Source organism: Macaca thibetana, chromosome 5 (genome assembly GCF_024542745.1).
Source record: "Macaca thibetana thibetana isolate TM-01 chromosome 5, ASM2454274v1, whole genome shotgun sequence".
NCBI classification, from domain to species: Eukaryota; Metazoa; Chordata; class Mammalia; order Primates; family Cercopithecidae; genus Macaca; species Macaca thibetana.
In genome coordinates, this window is record NC_065582.1 from 159,409,174 (window position 1) to 159,436,429 (window position 27,256).

Sequence of the window (27,256 nt, forward strand, 5' to 3'; positions counted from 1 at the left end):
ATTTTCTTTCTTTAATATTTTTCATTTTGTATAATCTACTTCAATTTCACTAATAACTCTTCAACAATGTCATTTTTTAAATTAGGATATTTTTAATTTATAGAAGGTCTATTTCAATATTTTTCAAATTTGTTTTTCATTCATCGTATTCTCTCTTATGTTAGTGTTTCAAATCCTTCTTTCATAATTGTGTGCTTGCTTACTTTATATTGACTTTCTGAATATATTTCTATTACATTAAGCTCTTAGGCCTGGGAATCCCTTTGGGAATGCCTGTCAAGATAAATTTTACATTTATTTGCTTCCACTAATCCCACAGAAGTTTCACATTTTACCTCCTCTGCCTTCTTGACAACATCCCTCTCTCTCTCAGTTTCTCCTTCTTTTTCTCTCCCTCCTTTTGTCTCTTTCCCACTTCCTCTGTCCCACTCCTTGTTCTAAGAGTTATAAAAACACACAGGCAGTATAAAATCAAACCACAAATCTAAAGGAGGTATAAACATAGGTTTTCTAAATCTCAAGTTGGACTTCTTTTTAGTTGACTAAATGGCAAAGCAGATAAACTACAGATTTAAAAAAAAAAATCTTTGTTGTAACTCTGGTTTTCAGTCACCTCCTCAAAGTGGAGGGTGGATTTTTAGTCTACATTTTACTGAAAGTGAAAACACAATGGTTTTGCTTTTATCTCCCCCTGCCTGCTATAAGTCTGTGTCTTAGTTTTCTGTCCCCGAAATCAGCATTAAAACCCAATCCTACTGGTAAAAAAATACAAACAATTACATCCACATGCACCTATCCTTACCCCAAGTGCAGCTCTATCCTAAGCTCAAATTTTAATTGCTCTGGCCTTCATTTCTCTCTTGGTTTGAGGCATTCATAGAGTTTCTTTTCTTTCTTCCTATTTTTCTTCCGTTTCTTCCTTTATTTCCAGCTCAGGTGACATTTAATATACATTTTGTTAAACTTTTTGCAACATTTCTAAGTGCTGGAGGGTTTAATTCTGGAGGGTTGTCAGTTTTTATCATCTATCATAAACCTGGAACCACAAGTTGTGCACTATTTTCACTTTAAAACTGGAAATCAATGCCATTTTTCCCATCACTAAGGCCTGTTTCAGAAATGTGAGTTTATGCATGTGATGATTCAAATAGGCTTTTCCTAGAACTATGCACTTGTACTGCTTGAGAGCAGAGAGCATTATGCTAAATTGACACTCTCGCAGAGCAGTTACATTATTCACCCAAGTTAAGCACTAGCTATAGGAAAGACACAAGGCTAGCATTTAAGGTCCCTGTCCCTCAACACCAGGCCTTTTGCACACTATTGTTACCTTCTTTACAAACACATGACTTTCTGCTTTCTTTGTAAGTTGAATGTACAGCCAAAACAACAGCAACGACAAAACCTATGGTCTTTGAACATAAAGAGAAAAAGTTTTGTTCCCTGGCTTAGACATTTACAGAATCTAGCAATGTAACTGGGCAAACTAAAACACTACCTGATCCAGCCTCAGGTTGCTCATCAAAAGTCAACAAGAAATATGAACTTTTTTTATAAACAAAAAATATGAACTTCTCTGTGTTGTGATAAATAGACCTAGTGCATGCAAAACATTTTTACAAAATTTTATGCACAGAAGATAATAAGTGAGCTATTTTTGATATATTATTATAATTATCTATATTAGTAGTAAAAGTGGCTTATAGTAGTAAAATTATTTTTAAAAGCAATGCTTTCTTAAATATCTTTTTTCTCACCTGATATTGTGTCTGTCATAAAATAGCCGCATCATTTCACTAGCTAACCTATTGTCAATGTCATGCTCCTATTTGATTTGCCAGTATCTTTTCTTACCCATTAAAATGTATATAAAACCATCTTTGTACCTGCTATGAATCCTGAGTTTTAATTTCTAAAGCATTTTGCATTAAAACTTTCTAAATTCTCCATGGTGTTTTGCATTCTGTATCTTATTTTTTAAAGTTACTAAAAATGGTCTAATGTAGCCCTGGTAACTTGATTTTCAAAATTCAGTCTAACAAGGCAATTTTCATTTTTATAAAAAAAATATGAAGGATGGAATTTGCCCAACTTCTTCTACCAACACAAGTACTCAAAGCTTGATCTTCTTATGACCCTGCGTAGAGTTTAGACACATAACTAGTACTTCACACAGAATACAAAGAGAGGGAGAACCAGCACTTGATTAAAAAAAAAAAAAAAAAATTGATTTTCTTTTTCAAACCTCTTTCAATAAAATTCACAACTTGTTTCTCTCTTGTCCTACAATAACATGTTGGCTTAAAGGCCTTTATGGATTTTTTTTCCATATAACAACAACCACATCTTTCGTGGTCAAAATGCCATTACACCTCATCTTTGAGGATAAACAGTTCCTGCTTTGATTCTGTATCTTTTATCTTGCTTGCCTTTTATCAAACTGCTCTGCCATCGGCCATCCAAGTCACCTGATCTCAATCTTCCCATTCCGTGTCTTACTGATTCTCATTGTGTTTCTGTTTTAATCTCAGAGCACAGCCTATCAGGCAACTTTCCTCAGACCACCTCATATAAACATTCAGTGTTTCTCACTTGAATGTTTATAATGCGACTATCTTTCTATTTAACAATTGACATGGTTTCTATTATTATTTTATATAGATGCAAAATTTAAAATAAAAAATCTTAACAATTTTCGTCTCATCATTTTATAGAGCTTCTCTCCTGCTGCAGAACATAAGTAAATCCAAGAATTAATTAAATAGTATGCTATTCATTTATCCATTGCTTTATACAATACAAAATGATTTCAAGTAAATGAATTTGCTTTATCACAGTTACAATCCTGAGGCACATAGAACAGGTTTTAAAAACTGATTTTTAGTGTCTTTTAAAGATTAAAAAATAATTGTAACTAGGGGTTTATGCAACTCACCAAAGCTCTCCCTAATAGATGGAACTGACGTTGAAGACCGTATTTTCTGACTCTTTACCCTCTGTGCCTCATATTACATTGGTCACTGCATATGACCATTATAAAGTGAATGCTTTAAAATTTTGAATATTGAGATAATCAGTACAGATTCTCAATACCCTGAAAGCTATTCCTAATTAGGCTTCAAAAAATGAACTTGGCATGATATAACAGGGAAGAGCAAAGGATTTATAATCACACAAAGCTAGATTTGGACTCTGACTCTGGTAATTAATCACTTAGTTACCTTCTGTCCTAGATATTTATGCAAGGCTAATCATATCATAGATATGGAAGTTATTGTTAAATTCATACCTATGATATGAATCATATTTATGACATGGAAGTTATTGACTGAATGAAAAATGTAAGAGGTAAGCATTACATCTGGAAAATAGCAAATAATTAATAAGTGGTACTATTATACTTTTTCTCAGTCAGACTTTTGGAAAATTTTTGAAGCAGGAAGCTGATTTTGAACTCTGAGCTCCAATATCATCCCACTTATACATGTGTCCCTACATTCAACTTGCTACCACTATCTTCCTATCAAAATTTGTTGTTGTTGTTGTTGCTCTTTCAGTCATCTCCATATAAAACATAACTCTAAAGATTAGAAGGGAATTTTGAAGCATGTTATCCAACAACTCAGTTTCCAACTCATGGAAAATCTGAGTCACAGAGGGGTTAAATGGCTCAAACAGGGAGAAATAAGGACTGGTATGTACTTTGGATATGGCCTAACCTAGAAGTCAGTGCATTTCTTAAGGGGTACAAGGCTTTACAAAGGGTATAAAGCCCACAGTCCATTCTCTGTGCTGTCTTTTTTGGAAGGGGGAGGAGATGCTGCAATCATATCTCAGGCCATCTCCCATTTCACTGTGTAAAGGCCATCCCTAGTCTTGTAGAACTCTGTTTTCATTGCCTGTCTTAGGTCACAAATGCTCAAATGAGTCAAGAGCAGAAGAGTGTCTTCAGCAGCAGCCTTTAAGCACAAATCTATTCTCTCAGTTCCTTTCTCTGTGTGCTTCCCATTATTTATCTTACCCTTGTTTTCTCTTTCCTTTCTAGGCCCTCATCTTATCTTATTTTCAACTGTAATTATCCATAACTGGGGTCTCCATTTCTGGTCTCTCATATTAAGACTGGATTTCATCTGTTGAAACAACTGCCTAAGTCATTAGATTTCAAACTTATTTGATTATGAACTGCAGAAAGAAATAAGGTTTACATCAGATGGTAGACACACAAACACATACACACTCATATACACACAAGCAAACAAAAGAAGACTTTCATTAATACATTTACTCATATTACATGCATTCTGATTTATGACATTTTCTATTCTGTTCTATTTCATTTTTTAAGTTGGCTGTCCACTAACTCAATATAGTATCACCTTTGATAAGTTAGAAGGCATAGAAAACCTATCATGAGCCAAGATGGCCAAATAGGAACAGCTCCAGCCTCCAGCTCCCAGCGTGAGCAACACAGAAGATGGGTGATTTCTGTATTTCCAACTGAGGTACCAGGTTCATCTCACTGGGGAGTGTCGGTCAGTTGGTGCAGGACAGTGTGTGCAGCCCAAGGAGCAAGAGCCCAAGCAGGGTGAGGCATCACCACACTTGGGAAGCGCAAGGGGGAAGGGAATTCCTTTTCCTAGCCAAGGGAAACCATGACACACAACACCTGGAAAATCTGGTCACTACCACCTTAATACTGCGCTTTACCAAGGGTCTTAGCAAATGGCGCACCAGGAGATTATATGCCACACCTGGCTCAGAGGGTCCCACGCCCACGGAGCCTCTCTTATTGCTAGCACAGCAGTCTGAGATCTAACAGCAAGGTGGCAGTGAGGCTGGGGGAGGGGCGCCTGCCATTGCTGAGGCTTAAGTAGGTAAACAAAGAGGCCCAGAAGCTCGAACTGGGTGGAGCCCACTGCAACTCAAGGAGGCCTGCCTGCCTCTGTAGACTCCAACTCTGGGGACAGGGCATAGCTAAAAAAAAAAGCAGCAGAAACCTCTGAAGATGTAAATGTCCCTGTCTGACAGCTTTGAAGAGAGTAGTGATTCTCCCAGCACAGAGGTTGAGATCTGAGAAAACGGACAGACTGCCTGCTCAAGTGGGTCCCTGACGCCCGAGTAGCCTAACTGGGAGAGCCTAACTGGGAGCAGCCTAACTGGAGTGGACCTCAAGCAAACTCCAACAGACCTGCAGCTGAGGGTCCTGACTGTTGGAAGGAAAACTAACAAACAGAAAGGACATCCACACCAAAACCCCATCTGCACATCACCATCATCAAAGACCAAAGGTAGATAAAACCACAAAGATGGGGAAAAAGCAGTGCAGAAAAGCTCAAAATTCAAAAAATCAGAGTGCCTCTCCCCCTCCAAAGGAACGCAGCTCCACGCCAGCAACAGAACAAAGCTGGACAGAGAATGACTTTGACGAGTTGAGAGAAGAAGGCTTCAGTCAATCAAACTTCTCAGAGCTAAAGGAGGAACTACGAACCCAGAGCAAATAAACTAAAAACCTTGAAAAAAGATTTGACAAATGGATAACTAGAATAATCAATCCAGAGAAGTCCATAAACGACCTGATAGAGATGAAAACCATGACACAAGAACTACGTGACAAATGCACAAGCTTCAGTAACCAACTCAATCAACTGGAAGAAAGAGTATTCGCGATTGAAGATCAAATGAATGAAATGAAGTGAGAAGAGAAGTCTAGAGAAAAAAGAGTAAAAAGAAATGAACAAAGTCTCCAAGAAATATGGGATTATGTGAAAAGATCAAATCTACGTATGATTGGTGTATCCAAAAGTGATGGGGAGAATGGAACCAAGCTAGAAAACACTCTTCAGGATATCATCCAGGAGAACTTCCCCAACCTAGTAAGGCAGACCAACATTCAAATTCAGGAAATACAGAGAACGCCACAAAGATACTCTTAGAGAAGAGCAACTCCAAGACACGTAATTGTCAGATTCACCAAAGTTGAAATGAAGGAAAAAATATTAAGGGCAGCCAGAGAGAAAAGTCGAGTTACCCACAAAGGGAAGCCCGTCAGACTAACAGCAGATGTCCCAGCAGAAACTCTACAAGCCAGAAGAGAGTGGGGGCCAATATTCAACATTCTTTAAAAAAATAAATTTCAACCTAGAGTTTCATATCCAGCCAAACTAAGTTTCTTAAGTGAAGGAGAAATAAAATCCTTTACACACAAACAAATACTGAGAGATTTTGTCACCACCAGGACTGCCCTACAAGAGCTCCTAAAGGAGGCACTAAACATGGAAAGGAACAACCAGTACCAGCAATTGCAAAATAAAAAGACCATGGATGCTAGGAATAAACTGCGTCAACTAATGAGCAAAATAATCTGCTAATATCATAATGACAGGACCAAGTTCACACATGACAATATTAACCTTAAATGTAAATGGACTAAATGGTCCAATTAAAAGACATAGACTGGAAAATTGGATAAAGAGTCAAGATCCATCAGTTTGCTGTATTCAGGAGACCCATTTCACATGCAGAGAAACACATAGGCTCAAACTAAAGGGATGGAGGAAGATTTACCAAGCAAATGGAAAACAAAAAAAGGCAGGGGTTGCAATCCTAGTCTCTGATAAAACAGACTTTAAACCATCAAAGATCAAAAGAGACAAAGAAGGCCATTACATAATGGTAAAGGGATCAATTCAACAAGAAGAGTTAACTATCCTAAATATATATGCACCCAATACAGGAGCACCCCGATTCATAAAGCAAGTCCTTGGAGACATACAAAGAGACTTAGACTCACACAGAATAATAATGGGAGACTTTAACACCCTACTGTCAACATTAGACAGATCAACGAGACAGAAAGTTGACAAGGATATCCAAGAATTGAACTCAACTCTGCACCAAGCAGACCTAATAGACATCTACAGAACTTCCCACCCCAAATCAACAGAATATACATTCTTCTCAGCAACACATCGCACTTATTTCAAAATTGACCACATAGTTGGAAGTAAAGCACTCCTCAGCAAATGTAAAAAACAGAAATTATAACAAACTGTCTCTCAGACCACAGTGCAATCAAACTAGAACTCAGGACTAAGAAACTCAATCAAAACCGCTCAACTACATGGAAACTGAGCAACCTGGTCCTGAATGACTGCTGGGTACATAACAAAATGAAGGCAGAAATAAAGATGTCCTTTGAAACCAATGAGAACAAAGATAAAACATACCAGAATCTCTGGGACACATTGAAAGCAGTGTGTAGAGGGAAATTTATAGCACTAAATGCCCACAAGAGAAAGCAGGAAAGATCAAAATTGACACCCTAACATCACAATTAAAAGAACTAGAGAAGCAAGAGCAAATACATTCAAAAGCTAGCAGAACGCAAGAAATAACTAAGATCAGAGCAGAACTGAAGGAGATAGAGACACAAAAAAACCTCTTCAAAAAATCAATGAATCCAGGAGCTGGTTTTTTGAAAAGATCAACAAAATTGATAGACCAGTAGCAAGACTAATAAAGAAGAAAAGAGAGAAGAATCAAACAGATGCAATAAAAAAATGATAAAGGGGATATCGCCACCGACCCCACAGAAATACAAACCACCATCAGAGAATACTATAAACACCTCTACATAAATAAACTAGAAAACTTAGAAGAAATGAATAAATTCCTGGACACATACACTCTTCCAAGACTAAACCAGGAAGAAATTGAATCCCTGAATAGACCAATAGCAGGCTCTGAAATTGAGGCAATAATTAATAGCCTACCAACCAAAAAAAGTCCAGGACAAGACAGATTCACAGATGAATTCTACTAGAGGCACAAGGAGGAGCTGGTACCATTCCTTCTGAAACTATTCCAATCAATAGAAAAAGAGGGAATCCTCCCTAACTCATTTTATGAGGCCAACATCATCCTGATAGCAAAGCCTGGCAGAGACACAACAAAAAAAGAGAATTTTAGACCAATATCCCTGATGAACATCGACACAAAAATACTCAGTGAAATACTGGCAAACCGAATCCAGCAGCACATCAAAAAACTTAGCCACCATGATCAAGTGGGCTTCATCCCTGGGATGCAAGGTTGGATCAACACACACAAATCAATAAACGTAATCCAAATAAAAACAGAACCACAGACAAAAACCACATGATTGTCTCCATAGATGCAGAAAAGGACTTTGACAAAATTCAACAGCCCTTCATGTTAAAAACTCTCAATAAATTCGGTATTGATGGAACGTATCTCAAAATAATAAGAGCTATTTGTGACAAACACACAGCCAATATCATACTGAATGGGCAAAAACTGGAAGCATTCCCCTTAAAAACTGGCACAAGACAGGGATGCCCTCTCTCTCCACTCCTATTCAACATATGTTGGAAGTTCTGGCCAGGGCAATCAGGCAAGAGAAGGAAATAAAGGGTATTCAGTTAGGAAAAGATGAAGTCAAATTGTCCCTGTTTGCAGATGACATGACTGTCTATTCAGAAAACCCCATCATCTCAGCCCAAAACCTCCTCAAGCTGATAAACAACTTCAGCAAAGTCTCAGGATACAAAATCAATGTGCAAAAGTCACAAGCATTCTTATACACCAATAACAGACAAATAAAGAGCCAAATCATGAATGAACTCTCATTCACAATTGCTTCAAAGAGAATAAAATACCTAAGAATCTAACTTACAAGAGATGTGAAGGACCTCTTCAAGGAGAACCACAAACCACTGCTCAATGAAATAAAAGAGGACACAAACAAATGGAAGAACATTCCATGCTCATGGATAGAAAGGATCAATATCATGAAAATGGCCACACTGCCCAAGGTAATTTGTAGATTCAATTCCATCTCTATTAAGCTACCAATGACTTTCTTCACAGAATTGGAAAAAACTGCTTTAAAGTTCATGTGGAAACAAAGAAGAGCCCGCATTGCCAAGACAATCCTAAGCCAAAAGAACAAAGCTGGAGGCATCACGCTACCTGACTTCAAACTATACAAGGCTACAGTAACCAAAACAGCATAGTACTGGTATCAAAACAGAGATATAGACCAATGGAACAGAACAGAACCCTCAGAAATAACACCACACATCTACAGCCATCTGATCTTTGACAAACCTGAGAAAAACAAGAAATGGGGAAAGGATTCCCTATTTAATAAATGATGCTGGGAAAATTGGCTAGCTAGAAGTAGAAAGCTGAAACTGGATCCCTTCCTTACTCCGTATACAAAAATTAATTCAAGATGGATTAGAGACTTAAATGTTAGACCTAATACCATAAAAACCCTAGAAGAAAACCTAAGCAATACCATTTAGGACATAGGCATGGGCAAGGACTTCATGTCTAAAACACCAAAAGCAATGGCAACAAAAGCCAAAATTGACAAATGGGATCTAATTAAACTAAAGAGTTTCTGCACAACAAAAGAAGCTACCATCAGAGTGAACAAGCAACCTACAGAATGGGAGAAAATTTTTGCAATCTACTCATCTGACAAAGGGCTAATATCCAGAACCTACAAAGAACTCAAACAAATTTACAAGAAAAAAACAAATAACCCCATCAAAAAGTGGGGAAAGGATATGAACAGACACTTCTCAAAAGAAGATATTTATGCAGCCAACAGGCACATGAAAAAATGCTCATCATCACTGGCCATCAGAGAAATGCAAATCAAAACCACAATGAGATACCATCTCACACCAGTTAGAATGGCAATCATTAAAAAGTCAGGAAACAACAGGTGCTGGAGAGGATGTGGAGAAATAGGAACACTTTTACACTGTTGGTGGGACTGTAAACTAGTTCAACCATTGTGGAAGACAGTGTGGTGATTCCTCAAGGATCTAGAACTAGAAATACCATTTGACCCAGCCATCCCATTACTGGGTATATACCCAAAGGATTATAAATCATGCTGCTATAAAGACACATGCACACGTATGTTTATTGTGGCACTATTCACAATAGCAAAAACTTAGAACCAACCCAAATGTCCATCAATGACAGACTGGATTAAGAAAATGTGGCACATATACACCATGGAATACCATGCAGCCATAAAAAAGGATGAGTTCATGTCCTTTGTAGGGACACAGATGCAGCTGGAAACCATCATCCTTAGCAAACTATCGCAAGAACAGAAAACCAAACACCACATGTTCTCACTCATAGGTGGGAATTGAACAATGAGATCACTTGGACACAGGAAGGGGAACATCACACACCAAGGCCTGTTGTGCGATAGGGGGACGAGGGAGGGATAGCATTAGGAGAAATGCCTAATGTAAATGACGAGTTAATGGGTGCAGCACACCAACATGGCACATGTATACATATGTAACTAACTTGCACGTTGTGCACATGTACCCTAGAACTTAAAGCATAATTTAAGAAAAAAAGAAGGCATAGCTTGAAAAAAAAGTCTAAATGACTTAAGAAAGTTGTTCACTTTAATGTAAATTATGTTTATTTCTATACGAAAACTATTGAATGATCAACACTTTCTTTTTGTGTGCATTTCAATATTACCAGAATTTGTAAATAGGTCATTAGCTTTAAAAATGAACAAAGTGTCAATTAAATTAATCAAAAGGAAAGATTAGAATTTAAAAACCAAAACATAGCACATGTGGTCGGCATTGTAATCCTAAGAATCAAATAGAACACTCCTTAAGAAAATATTAAACTATGAGATAAAGGAGGAAAAGTGTTAGCAGACCAGGAGTGGGGAAAAAAGTAATTTTCTAATCTCTAGTCTACCTTTTTTTTTTTTTTTTTTTTTTTCTTGAGACTGAGTCTCACTCTGTGGTCCAGGCTGGAGTACAGTGGGGCAATCTCGGTTCACTGCAAGCTCCGCCTCCCAGGTTCACTCCATTCTCCTGCCGCAGCCTCCCAAGTAGCTGGGACTACAGGCGCCCGCCACCACACCCAGCTGATTTCTTTTTGTATTTTTAGTAGAGATGGGGTTTCACCGTGTTAGCCAGGATGGTCTCAGTCTCCTGACCTCGTGTTCTGCCCGCCTCAACCTCTCAAAGTGCTGGGATTACAGGCTTGAGCCACTAGGCCAGTCCGGCCACCTTTCTTTAGTGCTGCATTCATGTCTCTCATCCAAGAGTCATGATTACGGCACAGGTTAGTAGTCAAAACACGTTTCACACCAATTAATAGACAAAAGAGATTAAATGAATATTACATCCAGTATCAAAATGACAAATCCAAGGCAATGTAAAAAAATGTTTAAAATCCTATGTAAATCTCAGTGTAATGTGCTCGTACATCTCACCTAGCAGGTCACTATTTCTGGTGAAAGTCACAGCCAAAGTTACACTTTAAGAACTTTCTTTTGTTTTCATACACAGGTTCTCTATTTCTCCAACAATGTATTAAGATCATGAGGAAACAGATTCCATTTTGCTTTCTTGTTTAACTAGCTTTGTATGAACTCTTGTTAGCTATGTCTCAATCTCCAAACCTGTAGAATATACACGCCAGGCACTTGCCCACACTATGTATAATAGTCACACTACTTCACCCTCTTCAACAAAAATAAGTGGAAGAATCTGGATTATCCAACTGTTTTTAGTCCAATGAGTTCATGCCATTGTGTACACCAAGCTACTAAGACAAAGCCACCAGGAAGAATGCAGCTTCTTTCAAATTTGTGAAACTGGGTACAGGAACATTTTTATATTTTTGTATATTTTTATTTGTACAAACTTATAGACAGAAAAAGATTTTACTCTCATAGATATGGCTTCCTGGAAGGGAATGCACTACCTAAGTGTCCAGAGATTCTTTTACCAAATCAGTGGCAATACCCAACAACAAGAGGAAAAATAACTCAACAGCCCTTTGATAAATGGTTTACTTTTCCCACATGTATCTTTACCAGTCTGCAGCCATTGTATGTGCAGAATTACCAATCTGAGGCTGTTTTATGTTTTTACCAAAGATGGTGCCAAAGAAAAACGTGCTGCAAAACTCTCTGGGTAAGCTTTTATTTCAAGCTGTTTATGAGATTTGATAATGAGAAAAGATATCTTATATATCTGCAAAAGTTGCCCCCTGTTACTCCCAGATAAATATTTGAGAGCTCATGAAAAAGGAAAGATAGATTTTAAAAAAATAAAAGCAACAGAATATCCTGTTGGGTGGAAATAGTATTTTCATCCTGTGTCTTTTAAGGCCACAGTCTCACAGCCATCTACATTTTCTGAATGAGACATTGCATTTCACTATTTTATGTTAAAGATACCCATTACATCAGAATTAACCTTTTTACCAAATTCTGTCCTTGAAAAACTTATTCTGTCAGTTTAGACTCATAATATTTGCATTGATCCATAATGGGAAATATTTTTAAAAACTGAACATAAATTGACATAGAAATACATACTTCTAGTTATTCTATTCAGTCAAACTCTTTGACGACAATCCAAGTTATTTAAAGAGAATATTATATAACTCTTGAGCGTTTCCTGAATCGTCTCTAGAACATGCATCACCTCCAGGTTATGCACTTCTCAGTTCCCTGAAAATTGTTACCATTTCTTGACCAATGTGAGATTCTGTCAAGAAATGTGTTAATAGCGTGAAAATTGCTTCACACCTACTCTCCATATGACTACAAGAAATATTTTTAAGCCTCCTCACCCCAAACAGAACAAATGTTGAAGGGAAAAAGTGCTAAACTACCTGCAGAATTGTCTGCTGAGGAACAGCCAAATGAAATAATTTATTCTCTCTTCAAATCTCTTTCCCAAAATACAAGAAAACAAAATCCAGAGTTATGCTACCTAAGAAGCAAAATAATTAAAACCTGAATATAAATTAGTTTTTTTTTCCATTTTCTGACTCAAAAACCCCCTGACCCTGAATGAGATTATGTCTAACCCTCTTAGATGGCAATGAATAAATGACTAAATGTTTATTTAAGACTCGTTTTCTAGTTTCTAAACTTATTCTTTAATGGAAGACAAGCAATATCCTGTCCCTCCTTTCATACACAAATACAAAGAGATAGTAAAATAATATCTGATGATTCAGCCTTTGTAACTCCTTTGCTTTGGGCAAAGAAATGTGAGTCACCTGTCCTACCATGTGGCTGTCACAAAAATCCATCCAATTAACACAGTTCTCCCTGTCTTTAAAGCAGCTAAATAATGTATCTAACTGATCTACCAGAAGTTACACATGGTTACTTTTTACTCCTTCTCTAGCTTCCTATTCCACAGCAGGCGGCCACAAGTCCTCAACTGTAGGGATAATGAGAAAACCCAAAAAGGACTGCAACACTGCGTATTCAGAGATTGGGAAGGTATCTTATACCTCTTATTTTAGGGACAAGACAAGTAAGTCTTTGCTTAAACTGACAAGTCCCACAAGGAAGCATTTTCTCCATCCAAATATGAACACAGTATAGAATAAAATCATTATACTAACATGCACTTTCAATATAAGTAAAAAATTATAATTTAGATTGATGTAAATTCCATGACGTCTTAAACAAGTCACACCATCACTCATTATGCCCTATTAAATGTTTTATTAGATTGTTAACCGTTGTTACAATGAAAGACATCAACGCATCACAAATATCAGCTCCAATTCTATCTGCAGGTTACTATGCGAGCCTCATTCTTCACACTGAAAATGTTTACTCTGAATATCTATGGTTAAATCATTTTCCCTAGAGAAAAGCCTCCAATTCATATTCAGGAAAGCAGAACAAAGCTGATGTTTTAAACTGTACAATCTATGAAGATAATGGGGAAAATCAACCAATTAGTATATCTGATATTAAAAAGCATCAAACTAGTCAAAATAATATATTTCTCTGTGTGTATGTATATGTGCATATGTGTATAGATAACTCATTTAAAGTATGGGATTAATTTTGTTTTAAGATGAAAATTGATAACTATTGTTTGAAAGACAGTGTATCTATATAATGCATTATCTTTGCCAAGGCAGTTTGGAATTTCACAGCCATTGCTTCACTAATACGTATACCTATTTTTCAGATGAACAAAAAAGGATCCCAGAGAATTGAAAGAACTTCCTCCACAAGACAGCTAATTAATTACGGATGATGGGCTAAAGTCTTGCTTCTGTTTGATGTCTCTGTGGCCCAAAAGATTTTCGGGAATGAATCCAAAAGTTAGAGCAGTGTTAGCAAGATGCACAGCACATATATTCATCATCAAAGATGTAAACTCAGAGCTGCAGCCTCTAATGATTTATAAGCATGTGTTTGATAAACACTGTGATAAACCCCACTCATAACACAGGATTTCCTTTACTTTCAGTTATTTTTTAGACTGTTAGAACCCTCATTTACCCTTCAAACCTTGCGAGGTAATTAAGCAAATTAGAAATTATAGATATTCAAGGACAAAAGAAATACTTTCAAAGAAAACATAGTTTTACATACAATTGTCATTTCTGTATTAAAGAACAAAGATAATAAGCTTCATCAAGTTCTCTATTGCTTATCCACACCTGAGAAGATGAAGAATCATCTATCAAGTTAAAATTTGGAAACCATAGGAACAAAAGAACGTTATTATTTGCCCACAATATCAGAGATAACCAGAAATAAAATTCTCACTTAGTGACCTCAGAATGCAGATACCCAAATTTTCTAATAAATGGCTTTGCCATTGAAACCCAAGTGATTTTCCCATATTACTGTTCAAAATCTTCTTTTGTCTTCAGACCACTGTCTCTTTCAATGCTGATCCCTCTTTCTACAGTCTCCTCCACACTCCATCCCTACCCCACCCCTTGAGCTCCTCCCCGCTCCTGTACACATTTTCTCATTCAGATAGCTGCAATACAATTTGAGAGCCGTCCCACTCCAACCAAACTCTTTTTTTTTTTTTTTTTTTTTTTTTTTGAGATTGCGGTTCACTCTTGTTGCCCAGGCTGGAGTTCAATGGCACCATCTTGGCTCACTGTAACCTCCACCTCCTAGGTTCAAGTGATTCTCCTGCCTCAGCCTCCCGAGTAGCTGGGATTACAGGCACCCACCACCACGCCTGGCTCATTTTGTATTTTTAGTAGAGACAGGGTTTCTCCATGTTGGTCAGGCTGGTCTCGAACTCCCAACCTCAGGTGACCCGCCTGCCTCAGCTTCCCAAAGTGCTGGGATTACAGGCCTGAGCCACAGCGCCCAGCCCCAACCAAACTCTTTCCCCAGTGTGCTCGTGCATCTCTACCTTCATCATCTTATAATACAAAATTTGTACTTTTGTGCCTATATGAAATGCTTCCATCTGCTTCTCAAGGTCTCTAAACTCACACCCTTTGTAAACCCTCACCAAAACACCACCTGGTTCATGCTAGCAACAACACAATAGGCTTTTAATTTAGCACTGCACTGACTTAGCTTTATAGAAGACTACAGGCCCAGCAATTGGACATTTTGTTTCTCCGTGGGAGGTCCAGCAGCTACCTATGTACAACTTCTCATCCCATCAACCTTACTCAATTTACCTACAGAAAGTATATACCTGTCAGGGATGAGACCTGGGTATGTGCAGCTCACTTTGACATGGAGAAGCTACTGCTTGGTTTCTTACCCATCTTTAATGTTTTTTCCAGTTATGTAGAATTAAGATGTGTAAGTAACTTAGGAGAGCTTTTTGACTCCTAAGTTGACTTACACACCATAATTCTAGGTCTACACGTACAGTCCAATAGATCAGGTGTTGCACAGTTAAAAAGAAAAACCCTTAGCTCCTGGAATACATTATTTTTCATCCATCTGAACTCTGTCATGTCCATAGAAATGGTGCCAGGACAGGTAGATCCTAGATCAACTTCCGTAGCAAGTCTAGGATTGTTCAGAGTCCAATGATGATAACCCTTTACTCATACCAGTAAAAACAAAAAATCCTTCTTACATTTTTCATTTGATGGATAATCACCCACTGATTTCTGTTATTATCATTGTTATTGTTATTGCTCACATCGTTTGTTTCTTCTGGTTGATTACAGTCATAGAATGTTAATAATATTTCAGATTTCTGTTCACTGCCTTATTCTGTTTTCCTAATCTTGGAAAGTCTGCCTTGTATTTATCTCTGCGTTCTATTGTTGCTGTATAGTTGTAACATTGGGACCCCTGAATGCGAGGCTCATATTATTTCATTTATCTCCCAGACGTTTTATGTCCTGTAATTTTGCTCTAACAGGAAAAAACATTGTTTTAGAACCAGACAATCTCAACTTTGGTTACTTATCTAGCTAACCACGTGTTGCTTGACTATCTGCCGCAGTATGAGTAGAGTCATCATTGGCTCTGAGATACTAGAGAATGAACACATATGCCTTAATGTAACCAGACCAAAGGTGATGGATGTTTTCTTATAACCGCTTCACAGGCAAATGACAAACAGAGAGAACAGAATATTTTAAAACCACAAGAAACAAGCTCAGTTTTGTGTGCTCAAAAATACATATTTTCTGTCTAAAAGAAGGTCTTGGTGTTTAACTAGGAAAAAAAAGTACTTCTTTAGAGATCACGTCTATCAGATGTATTCCCAGAAATGGAGAAAGTACATACTCTGTTTATTCTGTATTATTGTTTAATTCCTTTAACAACACTCTGAGGTGGGAATTTTTATCTTTCTTTCTGACAAAGCATGACTCAACCACAGGCCTCTGACTCTGAGTCCAATGCTCTCTTTACTTAGGTCTATATAGATGATTACACTGTATAAAATAGAAACACACATAATTCACAGGCAGGAAGTTTCACCTTAGTTGAAGAAGGTATGACTTAAACTTAAGTGGAAGGAAAGTGGAGAACTCACCTGGTTTTTACTCATGTTCCCATTTCTGAGTTAGAAGAGGATGGTTCAATCAGGCAGTGTACTTGAACCCAGTATGAGAGCTAACCACATGGAATCTTGAATCAAAATAGCACACGAGTTGACATCTAGTGAAAAGGATGGGCAAAATCAATACAACCCTAGTGTATTGCTAGCAAATAAACTCTAAACCTATCATCAATAAACTGTGTTGCATAAGCTTGCAATAGCACACTAGAAATAAGTGTAGCTGTAGTAAAACAATTCACTCTGCATAACCTGGGTGAAGTGTGGCTTGTTTGAAATGGAGTAGAAGGAACATTATTAGTACCAATTCCAGTTGCAAAGATATTCATTCAAAGACCATTTTTGTACATGTTACATAACAGGCTCTGGCTAAGGAATGAATAAAAAGAAATGAGTCAACATCCCTCGTGGATAAGCTTTCACATTCAAGGTAAAACAGTAAGATAGGGAGATACAGGAAATGGAAAAATTTTGCAAAGATAGTATGGGTCACAAAAAATATATTTAATTAGGCCTTGAGAGATAGGGTTGGGGTCGGTCAGCAAAGCTTTAAGGAGATGATGATATTGAAACTGGGTTTCGAAGGATTACCAAGATTTGATTAGGTGGATCAGGAATGGAAGCTGGTAGTTTGGAAATGGTGAAAGCAAGATGTTTCATATAGAAGAATCACCAATTAAAGAGGCATTGTGAAATGAATGACAAGGCATGGACTCTTTGGGGAATGACTCAAATGGTGAAGACTATGGACTTTATCTTGTATCCAATGGGTGGCCACTGAAGTAGAAAGGCCACATGAATGGATGTGTATCCTGCATAAAGACAAGCAAGTTTTGTTAAAAAGTGATGCAGTGTTCAATTTTGTATTATTTTCTCAAGTATTCAGAATATGATCTGAATTTCTTATCTGAGTGGTCTCTCTACCATCACCATTCTCTCCATGTCTTCATCCATTATAAATGTCTCAAAATGTGTTAAATCTCTACTATGTGCCTGTCACCATGTGAAGTACCAGAAGTATAGATTATTGGCAACTATTCTCAAGAATCTTGCAGCAGAAATGGAAATAAACGAGTCTACTAATTAAATCAGTATAATAAAGTCCTGAAATTACCAGGATAGATTATGGACAGGGACAAGGGGAAATGAAGGGATGTTCACTTTGCCAGGGTGTTAGGAAAGGCCAAAGAGAAGATAGCACTTGGGTTGAGCCCCATGCTAATATGTAAGATTTTAATATTTAACTTTTCTGGAGTACCTATTTTGGTCTAAATGCAGATACTTTTGGAAATTCTATACTATTTAAACCTCACTACAAATGTGTAAGTAGTCAAACCCCTCCCTTTAATAGTTCAGAAAGTAGGATTCGGAGAGAAAAACAGAACCTTGGTAAAGGTCACACAGGTGTATAGAGATGGAACTGGGTTCTAAATGTTTTATGCCCTTTTGAAAGAACACTTGATGTTCTTCAAAACTCACGGAGAAGGGGCACTTAAAGTAAAGGCTGTCATGTAGTACCCAGGACTGTCCTGTATTTTTTGCCTCTTTACCTTGACAGCAGTTTTCCTCTTATTTCCACTCAAGCACCAATGAGTCAATGGTCTTCTAACAGACTAGGTGATAGTCTTCAAGAAAAGGTATGGAACATCACAGCATTTCTTTAACCAAACAGACATCATCTAAATATCCCTTATTCTTATTTTCTTTATATACACTTTAGGAACATTTTATTTTGTTTTCTTTTATACACTATATGTTTTGGAGAAAAAGCTGGGAAGGAAAAGGAATTTTTATAGGATTAAAAAGCTGATTTTTATCATTAAATTTAAATTGTTAAGACTTAGGATGACCAGTTAGACTGCGACTGAGGGGTTCCTCGGGGTACAGGATTTTCAGTACCAGAACTGGGACAGTACTGGGCAAACCTGGATGAACTGGTCACCCTAGTATTCCTGTATTTATTCCTGCCTTCCTTATGCTTAGTACATTGCAGAAATTCAATGAATTTGGGATGAAGTAATCTTTATCTTTGTTTAAGTTGTTACTAACAAGCTATTGTATTTTTTACAACAAATGCAGCTCTGTGGAAAGAAAAGGGACTATTAAAGTCTAGGACACACAAGTTGCAAACTATGTAAAGTCCATGCAGTTCACAGGGCATAAGTAGCATCGATAGAATTTATGCTTCCAGAAAGCCAGTCTCATTCGTGTCTAAATACCCAAGAGAGCAAAATAATCATAGCACAAGCACTCAAAACAATTCCATCTCCTTCTTCTTAAAGCAGGTGTCAAGATTTACAAGTGTCACAGGTTTACAAGTTTATAATCAAAACTTGAAGTTTCATATGCATAATAAACAGAAGGTCTGAAAAGTTTTAAATAAATAATTTAATAATGGATACATCTCACGCCCTCCATTGGGAACTGAAGGGAAGGAAGATCTTTAATGAAAGTTATTCTGAGAAGCAGGAATCAGAGATACCCACTGAAGAGGATTCAAAGATTCCAGTTTGTGCAAATGACAAACACCAAATTCAAAAAAAAGCAAGTTACTTTTGTAACGAAGATGTTTCATCTAGAAAGTTTTGGATGGATACAATGAAAACACTACAAGTCTGTGGTTAAAATTTCATTGTTGATAAAACCACTACAAGTCTGTGGTAAAATTTTGTTGTTTATCAGTGCCTTTAACTTTAGTGGTTGGTATGAAATGTAGTTCTTTTGGAAAACAGCTCTAAGAGATGTATTCTAATCATCCAAATGCATTTGTTTCTTTCTATTGTCAGAGATTGTGCAACTAGCAGTTACAAATAGAAGAAAAATAAATAAAATCAAAGTTCCGGATCTAAAGGAGCTTGCAGACTATCCAGGACACCAGATAACAAATAGGTACAGTAATATATGAAAAGTGTGAAAATTCAGGTTTGCACTGTAAAGGAAGCAACAAATGCTGTGGGAACATTCAGGTAAGCATCAAAGAAGAGGTGACATTCAGCCTAAACCTAGGAGAATGAATTAAGCTCTGTGTTAAACACACACACACACACAAGCAACACACACACACACAAATATATGAAGAGTTTAGTCTCTAAGCTTTTTAAATGTATATAAAATAAAATGATACCAAGTATAGCAACCAATTAGCCTACCACTTTGACAGAAAGATATTTTATAAAGATAAGAGTGGAGGCTTCTGGGTGAACATAGAAACCTAACTGTTTGATTCCTTCACTTCTGCTAACAGGTCCATGGAGTGAGAACTATCAATGATCTACGTGTTGAGAAAAAGAGAGATTACAAAGAGCTGAAAAGATTAGATGGCCCTGCCTGAGAGACAAGAGAGGTGTCAGCCACACTGTAGGCTTTTAAAATAGATATCAGATCACATCACTTCCTATTTTAAAATCTTCTAGCTGCTGACTCTTAAAATTACAGTAACTCCAAATTCTTTCTCATGGCCTTTGAAGAACCCCATAGTCTGAGCCCTGCCTGCTTCTCTGATCTCCTTACACACTCCTCTCCTTTACATGGCTACTCCAACTACAGCACCCTGTCTGCTCCTAAGACCCTGCAAGCCTGTTCCAGCCTGCATCCTTTGCACTTGCTTTGCCTTTCAAGAAAAGCTCTGAGTCTACTTCTTTCATCTGGCTGCTGCCACTTTGAAGACATGGCCAGTGCCACCCAGCTCAAACTGCCTGCATCCCTCCCTCCCAGTCAGTCTGTAATCAATGATTGCTATGGGTTAAACTGTGGTCCTCTAAAGAAATATGTTGAAATCCTAACCCTGGTATGTCAGAAGGTGACCTTATTTGAAACAGGTTACTTGCAGAGGTAATTAAGTGAAAATGAAAGCATTAGGGTAAACCCGTAATTCAGCATGACTTAGGTCCTTACAACAAGGGAAAATTTGGACACAGAGACACCCACACAGAGAGGATGCCATGTGAAGACGGAAGTAGATATTTGGGGTGATGCTTCTACCAGCCAAAAAATAAAATAAAATAAGATAACAGAGAAACTGACAGAAGTTAAAGGACAGGCAAGGAACAGATTCTCTCCCTTCACAGCCCTCAGAAAGAACCAACCAAGATCAACCTGACACCTTGATCTAGGACTTCTAGCCTCGAGAAAATAAATATATGTTATGTCGAGGGCATAAATATATGTTCTTTAAAACACTCAATTTGTGGTACTCTGTTATGGCAGACCTAGCAAACGGATACAAGTGGCCCAGGTTTTTTGTTTTTTGTGTTTTTTTTGAGACAGAATCTAGCTCTGTCACCCAGTCTGGAGTGGAGTGTAATGGTGCAATCTTGGCTCACTGCAACCTCTCCTCCTGAGTTCAAGTGATTCTCCTGCCTCAGCCTCTTGAGTAGCTGGGATTTTAGCCACGTGCCACCACTCCAGGCTCATTTTTGTATTTTCAGTAGAGACGGGGTTTCGTCATGTTGACCAGGCTGGTCTCAAACTCCTGACTTCAGGTGATCTGCCTGCCTTGGCCTCCCAAAGTGCTGGGATTACAGGTGTGAGCCACCGCGCCCAGCCATTTTTAAAATAACGTTTACCTATAACTATACCTATAACGTATACCTATAACGTTTACCTATAACTAAAACAATCCTATGTATTTGTTAATTCCTCCACTGGAAGACACGCTTCAAGAAAGTATTGAGTTTTTCTTTCTTGCTCATAGCTCTACGTTGGCACCCCAAAACAGTGACTGGCATATACTAGCCACTTTATAAATATTTTTGAATCACTGAGGAAAAGACAGAAAGAATGAATGAGTATAAAGTGGGGCAGAATTTACACGGAGACACATGCTAGAGAGGACAATCTAAGGATGTTTCCTGGTGGTAAATAAGCAATATTACCACTCTTATCGATTGTTTTTCAAATTATTGGGATAGTTAGCAGTGATAACATTGAACTGAAATGAAGTTATTTTGTTATATTTACCTTTTAGTAAAATTTACATTTTACTGATATTTTAGAACAGTTGTGATGTTAGAATTAGGCAGTTTATTATTTCTTTTTATTTGGGTTTCTGAGTCGTGATTGTTTATAAATGTGAATTTGTAGAAACTGGTACTTTTTTGTTTTCATTTAGTTCTACTCGGTAGGTATTCTAGCTCCATTTTCATAAGTTTTCTCCCAGGTTCTCCAATAAAACCTTCCAGAAATGTAACATTCACATGGAACTTGTATTGCTTTACATATGTGACATTCCACATGGCATATTTTTTAATTTGATTATTTTGAGAATATAATAAGTAAGCCATCTCTGTCACTGAAAATAATTACATTTTGTTGTTCACATTGTATGAAAGCAATACAAGATCTGATGTTATTTTTGTATCTTTTCTCACTCACCACAAATATCCAAAATTAGACGGAAGAATTAGGATGTCTTACTATTAGTAATACAGAATCTTAACCAGTTAAGAGAGTTACAATAACACTTCTAAATGGGCAAATAACTTTTTACTTTGTGAAATTACATGAAAATGCTCATTCCAAGTGTATTATGTTACATGCTCTATAAAATATATGAAATATAATTTTTCCACCTGAAAACCTGGAAAAATTAAATAGATTTCTATATTTGCTACATATAATCATGAAATAGCTTAAAGACATAGCACCTTTTTTGTTGTTGTTGTTTTGTTTCTTTTTTTTTTTTTTTTTTTTTTGACAGTCTTGCTCTGTCGCCAGGCTGGAGTGCAGTGGTGCAATCTTGGCTCATTGCAACCTCCACCTCCCGGGTTCAAGTGATTCTCCTGCCTTAGCCTCCCGAGTAGCTGGGACTATGGGTGCATGCCACCATGCCCAGCTCATTTTTGTATTTTCAGTAGAGACGGAGTTTCACCATGTGGCCAAGATGGTCTCGATCTCTTGACCTCATGATCTGCCTGTCTCGGCCTCCCAAAGTACTGGGATTACAGGCATGAGTCACCGCACCCGGCCCAGACATAGCATCTCTAATTAATGTCTTCTACATGAAAATAATTTTAACTCACTGAATTAGTTGAAAAGCATTATATTTAATAAAAGTGTTTCAGTGCAATAATGAATTGAAAAGACACCTTAAGATGTGTGCTTTGTGATTGTTGCCCAGGCTGGAGGATGCCAGGAGCTTTTCAGTGGCTCAGCTCCTTTGGGGAGAACAAAGCAGGGTGACACTGTTTATTGCTGTGAGTCTCCAGATGGAAGAAGGTTTGCTCCCCCCTGCTTAGCTGTAATTGAGACTTATGTCCAGCCTCCTACTCTATTGCACATGTAAGTTTGATATTCCTAATTCAATATTATTATTTGATGTTTTGCTATATTTGACCACGTGTGAAATTTAAAACTTGTTCCTTAACAAAAGGTTTGTCAGACTTAAATACAAAAGATATGTGGCATGGCCTACTTTGCAACTGATTTATTCAACTATGTCTCAGTGGGAAGGATAGATTATGGTTGAATCTACATAAAGGACAATATAGCCACAAAAAATAAAAAAGCTTAATAATGTCATCTTCCATAATATTTTAAGTATTGTTTTGAGGAGTTTGTCAGATCAATAGATACATAATTTTATTTCCTTTTTCAGAACATTATGTTATGTCTCCCTGATGATTTACTAGTTTTAGTTTATATTAAGATCTTTTCTAAAATATTTTTTTTCTGAATTCTGAGGGGTTTTATTTTTGTTTATACAATTACCACCTTTATGGATTAGTGATTAAAATGGAATGATTTTTTTTTCAGACATTTATTTGAAAATAAGTAGAATTAGAAAATTAATTGTAATTAAATCACTTATTTTAGTCTCAGATAATTAAATTTTGTTTTGCTAATCTGGATTTAAGAAGGCCATTCTCAATAAGCCATCTGTTTATGCACTAAAAGAATCCTGGAATCATGGCTCAGTCCTTTGGTGCAGGTGCACTTTCATAGTGACACTGTCAGATCCAACTAGGAAACCTGCTTCTATTGATTTATTTCTTAAAGTATCAAAAACGTGAGAGCACCTGGCACTGTCTTTAATGCAGCTTATAGTAGAGAAAAGGAATCAAGAAAATTCCCATGTGAGAAAGCTGAATGACTCGGGCTAATTTGTTATAATAACCAACAATCCCAGAACAGAAGAAGGTGAATTCCCCTTCTGGAGTAAAAGACAAAATCATTTCATTTGTTGCATGAGTGTCCTAGACCACAGCTGTGAGTAGAGAATTATTTCCCAAAAATAGCTTTGCAAAGGCCTCTTCTTCAACTTCAAGAGGCCTAATGCTTGGTAGAGGAGAGAGAGTATGAAATTTGAAATGAGACAAATATGAGTTTGAATACTCTCTATGGTTATCATCTTTGTATACATTTTAAAGAGTAATCACTCTAAGCCTATCTTTCTTTTTCATAAACTAGAAGTCATGCTTATTTTGCAGTATTATTATAATAATTAAATGAAATCTCCTATAAAGTAATGGGCTTTCTCTTCAGAACCAAATAATGGCTAATATGTCATAATAAAACGAGATACAATAGAACTAGAACCACATAAAAGAGTAAAATCTCATATATTTAGACATTTAAGGCCTCTTCGCTTCTCAGAGAAAGTTTTTTGTACAGAAATATTTAAACACTCTTTACTTTTGACTCATAATTTATTTAGTTGGCTATTCATCACTTTTGGTTCAATTTCCATTCCCAAAATTAGTGGTCTAAACAAGTATTCAATATCTGAACTTTGATAAAAATATAAATCATGGATTAAATTCCAAGATGGCGAAGACTATGTGTATTTTACTCACCAAAAACCTCTAAAATAGCCCTGTCCGGTAGAATACAATGGGCCGTAGGCATTCAAAAATCCCATTAGCCACATTAAAAATGGAAAAAGAAGCAAGTGAAATTTATTTTAATAATGTATTTTAAATTAATATATCCAAAATGTTATCATTTCAACGAATAATCAATATTAAAATTTTATAATGATTCAAGTATTTGTATGTTAATTAATTAAAATTAAATAAAACTAAAAATTCATTTCCTTGGTTGCACCACCATGGCTCAGGTGCTTGTAGCCGTAGGCTCCCTCATTGGGCAGTGCAGTTCTGGCACCTACCACAAAGCCTGGAACAGAGGAGGCACACAAGACGAATTGAGTACATTAAAAAATAAATAAATGAAAATTATCATAACACTCTATGTATAACGTCTCTCATCAATGGTCTGCCATAAAAATTATTGCTCTCTTTGCTCTTTAAAAGACTTTTAGAGTCTTCCTGGAAGTAATTACTAACCAAAAGGGGTCAAAGGAAGTTGTCCCATAATTGAGAGATATATATACTTATGTATATAAAAAGTAATCTGATTTTATATTTGAGGATGGGGCCCTGATAAGCAAAATTATTATATGTAGTAAAAGTTATATATATATATATAAAATGTTATTCCTTTTACTATATATAGGAAAACAAATATATATACCAGTTTTATGCTATATAGTAATAATATATATAAATAAATAATATATATTTCTGTATAATATATAGTTATATATTACTATATATTATACAGTAATATATTATATAATATATAGTATAATATATATTATATAGTATAATATATAGTAATACTATATATATTACTATATAATATATAATACTATATATATTATATAGTAATTATATAATATATATTACTATGTAATAGTATAACACATATAGTAAAAGTAATAATATGATAATATTTAAAACTTGATTATTTGCACAATAAAGTTATGTATGTTTAATTTTTCCAAAAAATAATTATTTTAACAAATTCATCATCTGAATGAAAAACTAGGTATTTCATCAGAAATGACTCTACAATGCCTTTGGAAATTCTAAGGCATCTATGTCTATCAGATCTTTCTGATATTTTCTGTATTTTTTAGAAGCTCTTTAAGTTTATATACGTTTCTGAGACACAAGTAATCAGTTAGAATAAAATAGTAGAGACTGTAATGCATTCACTTAAATTTAGTTGACTACCAACAGAAAAAACACATGAAAGATACTGATATGATAAGTAAACTGATGAATGAAAGAAAGCACACATTCTAAAATTCTTCACTCTCTATCCCCAGATCTTTGTAATTTAAAGTGGAAAATGGATCCAGAAACCAATTCTACTGTGAGAAGCTGGGCCTGCCAAGTTTATGAAAAAGTTATCTTTTTAACTGTAAGTTTTTGTTGTAAAATTAAAGCTACATACCCAAATGGAGTGGAACATATAGGCAAAGTCGCTTTCAAGAGGTAGTATGTCCCCTAAATCAACAAGATTCTATTATAATCTGACTGCACACAAATATAAAGGCAGTTGTCAGTGAAGATGGCTGTGATCATTGTGGATTGCTAACAAAAGCAATATCACAGAGGCAAGTTTGAAAGGGCCTATTCTAGTACAAAAAGAGAATGAATTTCTCCTTTTGTGTGACCATGACTGTAAGCAGCTGTGGTCAATTTACCTTGAGTATTCTGGTAATTTTTGCTAGATGCCATTAAAACTTCAATCGTTTTGTGTGCTTAATCTTGATTCCATATTCAACAGCAACTCCTCATTACAACCTGGCTTCCCACGAGGGTCTACTTCTACCTTCAAGAAGAAAATATGTTGAATATATAGTTTCGCGGGAATCTGGTTTACAGGCTTTTTTGACATTGTGTGTTAGTTTTGGAACATGGTTAATATGAATCTGACCTTTGAGATACATTCACTATTGGTGAACTGACTATCAAGTTTTCAACACTGCAAGGCAGAGAGCCAGACATTGGAAGATGAGAAATTCATCATGAGACTCACTACCACCTGTGAAGGCTTATAGGGATTTTTTCCTGCACACAAACTCTCAGTGTTTGTGTGACGACTTACTAAAGTTATTTACGTTGTCAGAGACTCTTCAAAGGGACAAAAATAAAAGAACTCAATGGCCATGTAATACCTTGCTTGTGCAAATAAAGTCATAAAGCTATTTATGACAACTGAACCATGGTAAAAAGAAAAGGATTTGTCTGCTCTTGATCACATGTTACTGAAATTTTAGGATCAATCATTTTCAATGTTTTCAGCATGTTTTACTTTATTCTCACTCAAAAACATAAAAACTACTAACTTAGCTTTGCATTATGAACCTGGAAGTCGAGCTTAAATGAGGAGTCTTCAAAAAGTTCCCAGAAAAAAATGTATATTGTAACAAAACTAAGCATTGATTTCAGACATTTTTGCACCAAAATAAACTTGTACTCACTTGTCATAACATGTCTGAGTAGGATGTAGTTTGAGGTACCAAGAAGGTTAAGACAACAGTTTGAAAGAGTCTCTACCAGAGCAATATGGATTGTGCTCAAAGTGAAGTGAGAAGAAACATCAAG

General features: G+C 36.4%; 1 long non-coding RNA gene across 1 annotated transcript in view; it reads right to left on the minus strand.

Annotated features, from left to right (window-relative positions):
- Nucleotides 1-268: 268 nt before the first annotated feature.
- Nucleotides 269-27,256, minus strand: part of LOC126954357 (uncharacterized) — a 60,046-nt gene continuing 33,058 nt past the window's right edge. The window contains exons 2-3 of the long non-coding RNA XR_007725602.1: nt 16,836-16,960; nt 269-437 (exon numbers count right to left, since the gene is read on the minus strand). This is a non-coding gene — a long non-coding RNA (uncharacterized LOC126954357). The remainder of the gene's footprint in view (nt 438-16,835; nt 16,961-27,256) is intronic.